This window comes from Schistocerca americana, chromosome 8 (genome assembly GCF_021461395.2).
Source record: "Schistocerca americana isolate TAMUIC-IGC-003095 chromosome 8, iqSchAmer2.1, whole genome shotgun sequence".
NCBI classification, from domain to species: domain Eukaryota; kingdom Metazoa; phylum Arthropoda; class Insecta; order Orthoptera; family Acrididae; genus Schistocerca; species Schistocerca americana.
In genome coordinates, this window is record NC_060126.1 from 393,757,670 (window position 1) to 393,770,986 (window position 13,317).

The 13,317-nt window shown below is 43.2% G+C and overlaps 1 protein-coding gene across 1 annotated transcript in view; it reads right to left on the reverse strand.

Annotated features, from left to right (window-relative positions):
- Positions 1–13,317, reverse strand: part of LOC124546000 (cytospin-A) — a 947,875-nt gene that overhangs the window by 789,705 nt on the left and 144,853 nt on the right. The window lies entirely within an intron of this gene.

Here is a 13,317-nt window from a genome sequence, read left to right on the forward strand (position 1 = left end):
TCTTCTACCACAGTACCAGCTTCGCCTTGTCTGAAGCATTTCAAATGATTTTAAGTTATTTTTGGACGTCAGCTGTTGAAAGGAGAAGGCAGTGTTCACACAACGGTTGGGGGCCGTTCTGCTCCACTTCAAGTCCCTCCATACCAGCACCCAGTTATCTGCCTACAGAGTGTGGCACTGCAGAGTTCATCTGAGTAGGTTTGAAGCAACCTGTAATCGGCTTACGCGTTTCGTCCATCTGTCTGATAATATAATCATTGCCAGACTGGAGAAGTATATTCCACAGCAGAATAATGCCAGCGCTTATGTGCGGATTGTTGAACTGTGCGAGTCCTATTTTGACTTCCAGTTCACGAATCAGATTTTTTTCTTGAGGAGATTTTCCATGAAGTTTGCGCATTAGTTTCTCCAGCATGTGATTCCAAGCGCCCAACAGACAATATTCTACTGTACATCCACATCGCTCTACGATCTCATTCGCCTCGAATGTCGCTGGATGGTGACGGAGAAATTGCAGACAGACGTTCGGTGCACGAGGAGAAAGCTAGAAACGAGCCACCAACGGAGCAGCTCCACTTCACAAGAGTGCGTTATTAGTGCAGCCGTAGTACCACACGGTACGTCATTACCTGCGAGTCAGAGGAGACAGGCTCTGGCGCACAGCTCGGCGAGAGCGCGTTCGGCGGGCCACGACACTGAACTGCCGAGTACCGCGAGGAGCTCGTTATAAAGACGTCGCGTCCCACGAGGAGACAGCTTCAAGGCGAGGTTACGTGCCGTGCTCAGTTTCCGCGAAACGAGCGAAAACAATGACCAGAACGACCAACCTCGAGGGCGCTTCCCTTGCTACTTCGAACAGCCACGCCACTGCCGGTAATTACGCGGAGGGACCATTCGAAACGGTCACAGAGCGCTCTGCCCACATTTTCTGGGAGTAGGAGAAATCCCGCTGCCGAGGACAGTGTCTGCAACTGCTTTCTTGTAACTACAGAAGGTGATCCGCCCGAGTAAGTAACAATTACTGGACTGTCCAATTCGAAACGCGCTTGTGCCCACGCTGAATACAGTTTGCTTCGTACTGCGATACCGTTCTTCAGGGACAGCGATTCAAGTGGCATGAATGATTATATCCTCTGCGCAGGATAGTTAGTGCAAGACAAACACTTCCCCCATTACACAGTATACAACACGGATGTATCCAGTCGCTAATTATGCAGTCAAAATTAGGAACTTTAGACAAAGCTTACAAAAAAAGAGGGAATTTTAAGATTGTACATGAACCAAATTTTAAATCAATATTAAGGTATGTTAAACTAACGAATTGACAATTCATCGACAGTTACACAAAAATCATTAAAAATGAAAGACTGACGTCGTTAGATTTTTACTTGCAGACGAGAAAAGTCTCTATTCGCCTCACTTCTGGGATCTGTTAAAATACTTTATATCGATAGGACAATGTATTCCATCTTTAAAAATAGTATGCACTTTAAAGTATCTCTTTGACTATCGTTAAATGCATTACAACGTAAGTCATCCGTGACTGCCCTATTATTGGTTTTTCCTAATTTATAGCTGGAATTTGAAGCAGTACAAAGCAAGCATGCGCAGCATTTTTGCTTCATTGGAGCTAAATAGTTATCCGCTACTGTGACTACTGCCTGTATTTCAGGATCGACACGCCTCACGGCGTATAAAATTTCGGAAGACAGTAACGAACTAAGTGTCAATTACTATTAACTTGTAAACTTGATATCACTGAAAGAACTGATGTTAGAAATTACGATACTCAACGGGGTGTTTGTTTCTTAGGAATCAAACGAAGAAACTTAAGATGCTATCTGATTCAACAGCGAATACGACAAAGACACACAAGGTTAAAACAAGCCAAGGCCTCCTCAAAAGGGTCGTGTAGTCCAGTATGAATTTACGGTGTTTAGTCGGCTATGCAGCATTCTGGGCGGGCGGGAAATCATATTAAAAGCGACGATGCATCTGATTTACCTTACATTGGTTCGTTTTGATGAGAGCTGGACCTCTGAGCTAAAAATCTGTAAAGAAGCAATACACTGATTAAGAAACAGAGAAGGGAAAGATGTATGTAATAGCTGGTTACCGTCCAAAGCCACCTTAATTTTCGAATTAAAGAGATGAAGAATAGCCTGAAGTAGGCCCGTCTTAGAATGAGTATCATATTCCGAGACATTCGCAAGACATTTAACTTTGATTTCTGTATTCCAGCTTCCGCATACTTCGTCCCTTCGGCTTATTTGCTGCTACACTACATTACACGGAACATCAATTGCCACGTGTATGAAAGATGATCACTGGAGAACGGCTCGACCGATTTGGCTGATTTTTTTGTATGTTCGTAGTTGTCAAGACAAGGTAATTTTAGGAAAAATTTTGATGGTATTTTTGTACGGAAATCTCAATGAAACGAATGTGACGGCCGGTTTGACACTTCTGCTGTCGCATGTTTTCATAATAACGAATTCCGCAGTGAATATTGATCTTTTACGAAAATAATAGAATTGACAGCTTGATTTCAGTGTGTTATCGGTGATCATATCTTCGATGTGTTGCAGAGATTTAATTGATGGCAGTTGGTGGTAATTTGGTGCGTTGCAGACATTTAATTGATTTCAGTTGGTGGTTTATTTCCTTGGGAAAAAGAGTCACCAGTGGGGCGTCAAAATATTGGTCGGCGTACGCGCAACGCATGCTAACCACATGATCGTCTAGTAAACGAGACTAACGAAGAGCGTAGACGGCGTTTGGAGGCAAATCGAATAAAAATTTCTGAAGCGCCACCCATTATGACTCGGGAACAACGAATACAGTCGCGCTCGACACATTCAGTTAGAGCTTACGAAAAAACCGGACGACCAACGTTACTATTAGAACTGAACGTTTGGCGTTCAGATACGATCCAGCAGCCGAAAACAGGGAAGTTATGTTTATGGCTAACTTTATAATCCTCTGTTCTTAGATTAAAACCGTGCGAAACACTGTCATTGAAGCTACTATCCTCACAAATCCAGGAGCTGGAAAGTCCTCTCTAACATCCCATGTCCTAATTATTACAACTGATTTATCCATTCATTTTGATTTATATTCCCAATCAAGGTCCCATTTGCATTAGCAGTAAATAAGGTCAGAGGGGGGGGGGGGGGGGGCAGACGGACAGAAAAAGGAGGAGGAAATGGATATTAAGGAGGGGAAGGAGGAAATGGATAGAATGTGGGGATAAGAGATCTACAGGTAGCAGGGGCAAGGTGTGGACACACAGATAGGAAGAAGAGGAGGAGAAGGAGGAGGACAAAGTGATTGGAGAGGGGGGTGAGGAGGAGGAGGACAAAGTGATTGGAGAGGGGGTGAGGAGGAGGAGGAGGAGGAGGAGGAGGAGGAGGAGGAGGACAAAGGGATGGGGAGGAGGAGAGGGATAGAGAGGTGGATAGAGAGGGGGGGGGTTAGAAATAGAGTACGAAGCATATCCATTTCTCGTACATATTTAGCAATTGCGAAAGATTGCCATGCTCGCTAGATGTACGGGGTTATTACAAATGATTGAAGCGATTTCACAGCTCTACAATAACTTTATTATTTGAGATATTTTCACAATGCTTTGCACACACATACAAAAACTCAAAAAGTTTTTTTAGGGATTCAAAATGTTCGATGTATGCCCCTTTAGTGATTCGGCAGACATCAAGCCGATAATCAAGTTCCTCCCACACTCGGCGCAGCATATCCCCATCAATGAGTTCGAAAGCATCGTTGATGCGAGCTCGCAGTTCTGGCACGTTTCTTGGTAGAGGAGGTTTAAACACTGAATCTTTCACATAACCCCACAGAAAGAATCACATGGGGTTAAGTCGGGAGAGCGTGGAGGCGATGACATGAATTGCTGATCATGATCTCCACCACGACCGATCCATCGATTTTCCAATCTCCTGTTTAAGAAATGCCTAACATCATGATGGAAGTGCGGTGGAGCACCATCCTGTTGAAAGATGAAGTCAGCGCTGTCGGTCTCCAGTTGTGGCATGAGCCAATTTTCCAGCATATCCAGATACACGTGTCCTGTAACGTTTTTTTTGCAGAATAAAAAGGGGCCGTAAACTTTACACCGTGAGATTGCACAAAACACGTTAACTTTTGGTGAATTGCGAATTTGCTGCACGAATGCGTGAGGATTCTCTACCGCCCAGATACGCACATTGTGTCTGTTCACTTCACCATTAAGAAAAAATGTTGCTTCATCACTGAAAACAAGTTTCGCACTGAACGCATCCTCTTCCATGAGCTGTTGCAACCGCGCCGAAAATCAAAGCGTTTGACTTTGTCATCGGGTGTCAGGGCTTGTAGCATTTGTAAACGCTAAGCTTTCTGCTTTAGCCTTTTCCGTAAGATTTTCCAAACCGTCGGCTGTGGTACGTTTAGCTCCATGCTTGCTTTATTCGTCGACTTCCGCGGGCTACGCGTGAAACTCGCCCGCACGCGTTCAGCCGTTTCTTCGCTCACTGCAGGCCGACCCGTTGATTTCCCCTTACAGAGGCATCCAGAAGCTTTAAACTGCGCATACCATCGCCGAATGGAGTTAGCAGTTGGTGGATCTTTGTTGAACTTCGTCCTGAAGTGTCGTTGCACTGTTATGACTGACTGATGTGAGTGCATTTCAAGCACGACATACGCTTTCTCGGCTCCTGTCGCCATTTTGTCTCACTGCTCTCTCGAGCGCTCTGGCGGCAGAAACCTGAAGTGCGGCTTCAGCCTAACAAAACTTTATGAGTTTTTCTACGTATCTGTAGTGTGTCGTGACCATATGTCAATGAATGGAGCTACAGTGAATTTATGAAATCGCTTCAATCATTTGTAATAGTCCTGTAAATAGAAAGAGAATGCATTGAATAAGAAATTATGAAATGAACTGACAAGAAAGATATTTTCCCGTTAAAATGAGTAGTGACAATGGGTGCTGTTGCCGTTACAAGGAAGATGGTGAAACACGCTGTGTCTTAACGTGCGGATCTTAACACACGAATTACTAACAGCGTCGGATGTCCCGCTACATGAGACACCGCGGCGTGTTTTAGAATTTAACGCAGGACTTAATGCTGAAATCCTGTGAGTAGGGACTATACGACTTCACATGTTAGCGACCTGGGCCATAGCGGCAAGTACCAAGGGGTACCCACTGCTGTACCCACGTAAAGGATGCGGCTGAAATTAAAAGATGTATGTCAGCACCATCTCAGGTCAAAACATCAGCTGTATCACCATCAGATACTAATCTCAAGTTACTGAGCACTATGGGACTTAACATCTGAGGTCATCAGTCCCCTGTAACTTAAAACTACTTAAAGCTAACTAACCTAAGGACATGTCACACATCCATGCCCGAGGCAGGATTCGAACCTGCGACCGTAGCGGTCGCGCGGTTCCAGATTGTAGCGCCTAGAACCGCCAGGCCACACCGGCCGGCAAAGTTACTATAACAAACTGAAAAACTTTTAACACACGCATGAAGAGCTGCAGTTTTGTTGAAGAAGGAACATACTGTGCAAGGTAAACGAAAGGCACTGAACGATACAAAATGGATTCTGAGTTCCACGATCATATCTTCGGTGATCTGCGAAACATCGATAGGACATTAACACACACCAGACGCCGAAATTATTTGGAAACAGGGTCCTTAATTCCAATTTCTCTGAAGATCGAGGGATAAATGCTTTTTAGCTATAATATTCGTACGAATGGGGGGAGGGGGGAGGGGAGGTATCTTTTAGTGTCTCCGTAACACCACCGCTTGCGTCTCTCATTTTGTTCACAAATCTCAGAATAATTTCAGAAACAGCAAGAGTAATCACAGCAGTCCTGGACAAATCAAAATGCGAAGGCTTGAGACGCTATTAATGGCTAAGACTTCCAGACAGATGCGTCGGAACTCGGACCGGCACGTTTCCCTTTCGCTGGTGAAGTTACTAACATCTGAGGCACGGGGGAACCTATCATGATCTGCCCTCACAGCGCCAATAGACCAGTACATCTGTTGGTGATGGTTATCAGTTTGTAGGAGGGGGACATTAAACATGATGGACCGCTTGGTGCTTTTTGAGAATTGAACCGCTCAGTTTGCAGGACTCCTACGGTTCCACTCTGTCTCCTATGACACTGTACTCAGTGGATACAAGGCGGCTTGAGGGGTTGGGCTTGCAACCCTCCCCCTCGTAGCTCCGCGGCAAACGAAAGGTTGCACTCCACCGCAATCAGGCCAGAAGCCCGTTCACGGGTTGAGCGTCACAGATTACCTTTTATCCCACGTTCAGTACTGAGTCAGATGGTGGTGCCGTAATTACGACAATGCCCTTATGATTGGATTGTTTGGAGGGAAGAGGCCAAACAGCGATGTCATCGGTCTCATCGTATTACGGCAGGACGGGGAAGGAAGTCGGCCGTTGCCCTATCGAAGGAACCATCCCGGCATTTGCCTGGAGCGATTTAGGGAAATCACGGAAAACCTAACTCAGGATGGCCGGTCGCGGGATTGAACCGTCATCCTCCCGAATGCGAGTCCAGTGTGCTAACCACTGGCCACCTCGCTCGGTTGCCCTTATGATCAGGAGCGACAGAGTTACCTACCCACTCTGCCGTCCCCATTTACGATTCTCCATTTCCATACAGATAAAGTACGACAGTTTCCCCAAACTGATCAGGGCAGATTTCTTAACCATTCATATTCAACAGAGCTATTATGTTGTTAATGACATCGTCCGAGCGAGAAGATCCAGTTGTTGAGACAATGAGCTCAAATTACGGAGACGGTGAATTGAGATGCCTGTTCGGCTATACGTGTTTGTCGGCGATACTTCCTCAGAAAAATCAAAATGCAAGAGAAGGATCGTTCGTTCATGAAGGACACATTCTGTTTCCTAATGTTTTCTTGTCCAGTCCGATAGAATGCTCAGTATCCAACAACCTCATCTTTCGAAATACAAATTCTCTTGTCTTCCATTATTAAACGTCAGCATACTCATTTAGTGTGTGTCATCTAACTTCTCCAATACTTCTTCCCAAATTTTATAGTCATTCAGTTGTTGACCCTTTTACAATTTTCATTTATGTTTTTAACATTTATCGTTTATTATGTTTGATATGTTAATCATATAAATGTGCTTGTCTTTGCGCCATCTGGCAGACTAGCGCCCTCTGTCCAGAAAAGTAGCATCATGGAAGGCACTTCAGTTTGACGGGGAAGTTGCACAACAATTTACGAGTTACTCACTGTAACTAGGTTCTGACGGTATCTTCCATATTATTTTTTTATACATCGTACATAGATATGCCAAGTTTGGAAAGAAGCAGTTAGTAATGGGGACTAAAGAACCGGGGAGGAAGAGCCAGGGCCCTAGCCGGAATTAAAAAAGAAAATAAACAATCCAGGTTTGTAACGCTTGTAAGGAAGAAACGTTACCAACGAAACGTTACCAACGAAAAATAGTGACTTTAAACTATCGTTATTTATGTACACACAACTGCATATACTCAGTAAAGGACAAAAACTGTTATGCTCCGCAAATACAGAACATAGCTTGTGCTCGGAAACAGTGGTTGCAAATGCTACTGATGTGTTCGAAAGACGTTTGACAATTGTTAATACACGAGATAGACGCCTAATAAGAAAAATACTCTGGCGGAGTATTCGTTACTTTAAAAAACAATTATATTAAGCTTTACATTCGTTTATCAATGTCTGAAAGAGACAAACAGTCCAGGAGTTAATTCAAATACTACCGAACTGTTTTACACTCGACAGTGACGTCACAGCGTGATCAGTATGCCAAATCCCAACATTACTACAAGTTTACGCACCCACAGTAGCGAAGCTAGCGGGGCACCACTGTAGAAATGAAGTGTCTATATATTATATACTCTGTGCTAAATATATAAAAGGGTATTGCGTTACTTTTTATACAGTGGTGGTTCTCAAAATGATGCAACGAAAAACACTTTCGTAAAACTACTAAAATAAATCAAGCAGCGAATTCCGTAATTTTATCTGGGGCTCCCGTACGACGGTAATTTTACCCTAGGAATCGTGATAATTACAGACAAATCGCAACACTTGGCATGTCCGAGTACATACTGTATGTAGTTAGAGAAGTTTAAGAACAGTAGTTTATGTCTGTTGCACATATGAGGTTGATTGCCTGGTCAGTCTAAAACTGTCATCCTTTTATGAACTTCTGATCAAGACAAAATTTATATTCCTTCTAATGATATCCACGTCGTACGCAGTTTTTGAATTCTAGTACTTCAATATTTTGTTCGTTTATATTATACACTCGCTGTTTCACAATTCTGCTACAACACGGAAGAGGTGGAGCCAATGACCACTGATATTTCTGTTTTCGCAATAACATTCGCAGTTCTATGGTATAAGGATGACGAATGGAAAGAACAATCATTTCCATTAAGTGATCCGGAGCTTAGAAAACAATTTTCACAGCAGACACCGTTGGGCCAACAAGCAGTGGCAATTTTTTTTTTTTTGGAAGAATAGAAGTTTTTATACCATTCAGGGCTTGAACCGGAGAACTCAGGTAAGTTCTTCGTCGCGAAGCATCTTGGTTTCCTAAACAATAACTTTATGTAGTCGAGGAGAGCTATTTACGTCAATGAGAATATAATTTTGTAATTAGTGCGAGTTATCCCCAGATTGAAGATCTCTTAAATAATTATAGCGACGTCTTCACTAGCTTACGCTATGATGCTTACATTAACTAGGACATATACTGTTTGGTCAATGGTTAGAGCACAATATAATGCTGTGGTTACCCTCCTGATTACTGTCGGATAGTTGAGAGATCCTGAATCGTTTATCTAGGGCACCATTTAGCTGCTAGCAGAGCTAGCATTACGCCCGTAGTCACGGCAGCAGTCTGTCACAGACTAATTGCTAATCGGAGCACGCCAGGTTTGCTAGCATAGACAGCTGGCGATGCTTGGCCGGAACTGCGCAGTACGGAGAGCGTGCTCCCGTGCTCTCCAACTACAAACCCAGATTCGAGAACCGCGCACCTGGCGGAAGGCCATCTGTGAATGTCTTGAGAGTGCGAAAGCTGCAAAGCGACTCACACCACGCACCTGCACGCCAGTGGTATTGCCCGTTTATGAAGTTCCGTTATACCTCACACTGTCAGGCGGCGGCGGCGGCGGCGGCGGCGGCGGTTATTGGTTAGTGGGGCCCCTCAACTACCTTGTCATCAGCGCCCGTACGAAGACCCCTTTTTTTTTCATAGTCCATTCTAGCCACCGTCACAAATGATGATGATATGGTGAGAACAACAGAAACACCCAGTCCCCGGGCAGAGATTAGAGAATAGATTAGTACTTGTTCCATAGATCATGAATACGACACTTCGTAATGATGTGGAACGTGTCAGGTTAATAAAAGGTGTCTATACAATATATTACATTACACGAAACAGTACATGCCACTTAATAATTTTTTTTTGTGGGGGTTCGGGAAGTACCCACTTACTATATCCAAAAATTCATCTAATGAGTAAAAGGAGTTGCCATTAAGAAATTCTTTTAATTTCCTTTTAAATGCTATATGGCTATCTGTCAGACTTTTGATGCTATTAGCTAAGTGACCATAGACTTTTGTGACAGCATAATTTACCCCCTTCTGGGCCAAAGTTTTAGATTTAAGCTTTAGTAGTGAAGATCATTCTTTCTCCTAGTGTTGTAGCCATATACACTGCTATTACTTTTGAATTCGTTCGGATAGTTAATAACAAATTTCATAAGTTAATATATATATATTGTGAGGCTACAGTGAAGATCTCTAGCTCTTTAAATAAGTGTCTGCAGGATCATCTTGGATGAGCTCCAGCAATTATTCTGATTACACGCTTTTGTGCAATGAATACTCTTTTACTCAATGATGGGTTACCCCAGAATATGCCATACGAAAGCAGAGAATGAAATTAGGCGTGGTAAGCTAATTTACTGAGATGTATACCGCCAAAATTTGCAATGACCCTAATAGCGTAAGTAGCTGAACTCAAACGTTTCAGCAGATCCTCAGTGTTTTTTTCCAGTTCAACCCCTCATCAATGCATACACCTAGAAATTTTGAATATTCTACCTTAGCTAGCGATTTCTGATCGAAGTCTATATTTATTAATGGTGTCATTCAATTTACTGTGTGGAACTGTATATACTGTGTTTTGTCAAAATTTAATGAGAGCCCATTTGCAGAGAACCACTAACTGATTTTCTGAAAAACATCGTTTACAATTTCAACAGTTAATTCTTGTCTGTTGGGTGCGATAGCTATACTTGTATCATCGGCAAAAAGTACCAGTTTTGCATCTTCGTGAATATAGAATGGCAAGTCATTAATATATATTGAGAACAACAGAGGACCCAAGACCGAACCTTGCGGCACCCCATTCTTGATTGTTCCCCACTTTGAGAAATTACCAGATTTTTGCGTATTATGTGAACTGCTTATTTCAACTTTCTGCACTCTTCCAGTTATGTATGATTTAAAACATCCCGGCCCGGCCGGGAGTCTGACGGTGGTGTATTGGGAAAGAGACACTGCTTGTTTTTATTTATCTGGTCTCTAGTTACCTAGGTAGTTCCACGAAACCCTTCAATAAAATAATGGAAAGTGAGTAACAAGGCTAGGAAACAAACATCACCAAACTTGCATATTGCAACTGCGCAGACTTCGGAGGTCAGAGTCAGTCGAGATGAAAGATTTCTTGATATCGTCTCGAGTCATTTTTGTAACAGGTGTCACTGAATGAAATCGACGTTTTAGCTGTACCTGCAGCTACTGTGAGTAGACCAAGGAGGAGGCCACTGCAACTGCAGCCCAAACGTCACTTTATAGTATAACAATAATGTCACGTTGTAACCACACTAGAGACGAAATGTGAAAGCACGGTCGTCAGTGTAATGTTAACACTTAGCACTGAAAGCACATTTATTACTAACACCATCGTACAGCCAGAGCTAAACTAACCGCCAGCACCGTGAGTGCAGCTACCTATGTTAACATCTGATATTCCAGAATACGCAAACACTCGAAGCATACAATATTTCTAGAAGCTTCCAGGAAGGACAAGTACTAAATGACAAATAATACTGGTGACTGGATTTGAACTAGCAGTTCGCAGCACGCCACCAAGTGTCGGTAAACACCACGCTTATTGCAGCCACCAGACATCGTGGCAATGCGAAGCGGTGTCAAACTATGACAGACTCAGGGACGATAATTCAAAGCTGGCAATGGAGACTCCGTGCCATGAGGTGTCGAGATTTGTTACAGGGTGAAATTCCACTTTTCCCTGAACCAATATTTCTTGTCTGTAAAAAATTTACTCGTTTTAATGACTAGAAACGAATTTTTTCTGAGTTGCCACGTCAAGAATCTGCATCAATATTCTAATTTCTGCTAATATTTACAGTTTTATCCATAACTGTTAACGTTATAAATTCTTAGCGCCCCCGGAAATCCCCTAGTTACTATCATCACTCCGTGCTATGCCATGACATTTGTGATCACCTCAAGCATGTACAGAAGGAATCATTACAGGAAGACGTTTCGAACTGTGGCCACTGGAATGCAATATATTATCAATATTTTATGACACTTACATGCAGTCAGATAAGCATGGACGTACACGGGCATAATGTATCACTAAAAAGATCGTCTGCAAAATTCTTGAAAGCCGCCTAAGGCCGAAACTGTACAACTGTACGTGAAATACACAGAATGGCAGCTGAAGGCATCACGAAATCATTCAACGCAGCTGCAGATCCCGTCGTTACGAAAAGTATAATATCAAGACACTTTCATAACAAATGCGCATCGTGTTTCAAACCATGCGCTCTTCACAGCATGCTCATTGTCGATCTGAAGCCTGACGCCGCAAGAAAGTAAGGATTATTAACACTGAAATTATGAAAAACGAACCGAAGCCTGAATATTCTGTGGTGAACTAAGTAATGTGCTCGTTTGGAAACGGGTCGGTAATCAGATTTTTGAAAGATTAAAAACCAACCTTCGCATTTACATCTACTTGGAATCTCACGTGCATAGACCTAGAGCCCGACAAGCCACGGATAATGGCGGAGATTCCTGAAGTCGTCGAGAGCGCCGGAGCTGGCGACGACTACTACATCAATCTAATGATCCCTTTTCAACTTTCCTCACGCGAGTCCACTAGCAGGTCGTTTCCGAAGCGGCATCTCAAGAGCGGTTTGTAAGAAAATGACTCAGTATAAGTGTTCCCATTAAAGCTCATTTCAATTTATCTTGTCTTCACATTATCGCAGCCACACGCACACAAGTGCAAATACGAGGTCTGTTCAAAAAATACAGGAACAATCTGAATTTCGCCCAATGGTGCGTTGAAGCACAATGCTGTTGGCCTACCTGCACGCGCCTGTGTTTCATGTCTAATTGTCGGAAGTTTCATTGTTCTATGCCTGTTAGTCATTGTTCAGTGCTGTATTGAGTAGAATGTTGGGTTGCACAGTTTGCCAATGTCGAGATTGCAGAATTAGAGGAGCAATGTGTCTGCATTAAATTTTGCGCGAAACTCAAGAAAATCTTTACAGAGACACACCAAATGATGCAGGAAGCCTATGGTGATGAGTGCTTAAGCTGTGCTCGGCGTTACGAATGGTTCACAATTTAAAAATGGCCGGACGGAAGTTGAAGATGACACTCGTTTAGGATGCTCTTCGACGTCGACTTACGACGCTCATGTCAGAAACGTCAACGAAACTGTGCGTGGCAATCTAAGACTGTCCGAGGGATTGCAGAAGAATATAACGTATCAGTTGGATGATGTCATGAAATACTGACACAGCATATTGGAATGCACCGAGTTGCCGCCAAATTCGTGCCACGGCTCGTGGGTCAAAATCAGAAAGACCTTCGCCTCACAATCTGTGAAGAGCTTTTGGATTGCGCAACTGAGAACGAGATGTTTAAGAGAATCACAGCTCGTGATGACACATGAGTGTACATTTACGCTGTTGAGATCAAGGTTCAGTCTTCACAATGGGTCAAGAAAGGTTTATCAAGACCAAAAATGTTCGTCAGGTCAAGTCAAATGTCAAAGCCATGCTAATAGTTTTCTTTGGCTTTGAAGGTATCAGTTGTGGAGGAGAGTATTTCAAAGGAGACCATGCACAGTAAGTAAAGGCGCACATAGAAAAATCTTGTAGACAAAGTTCGGGAATTTTGTGAACACACCTCGCACATGTGAGTCACGTACACTT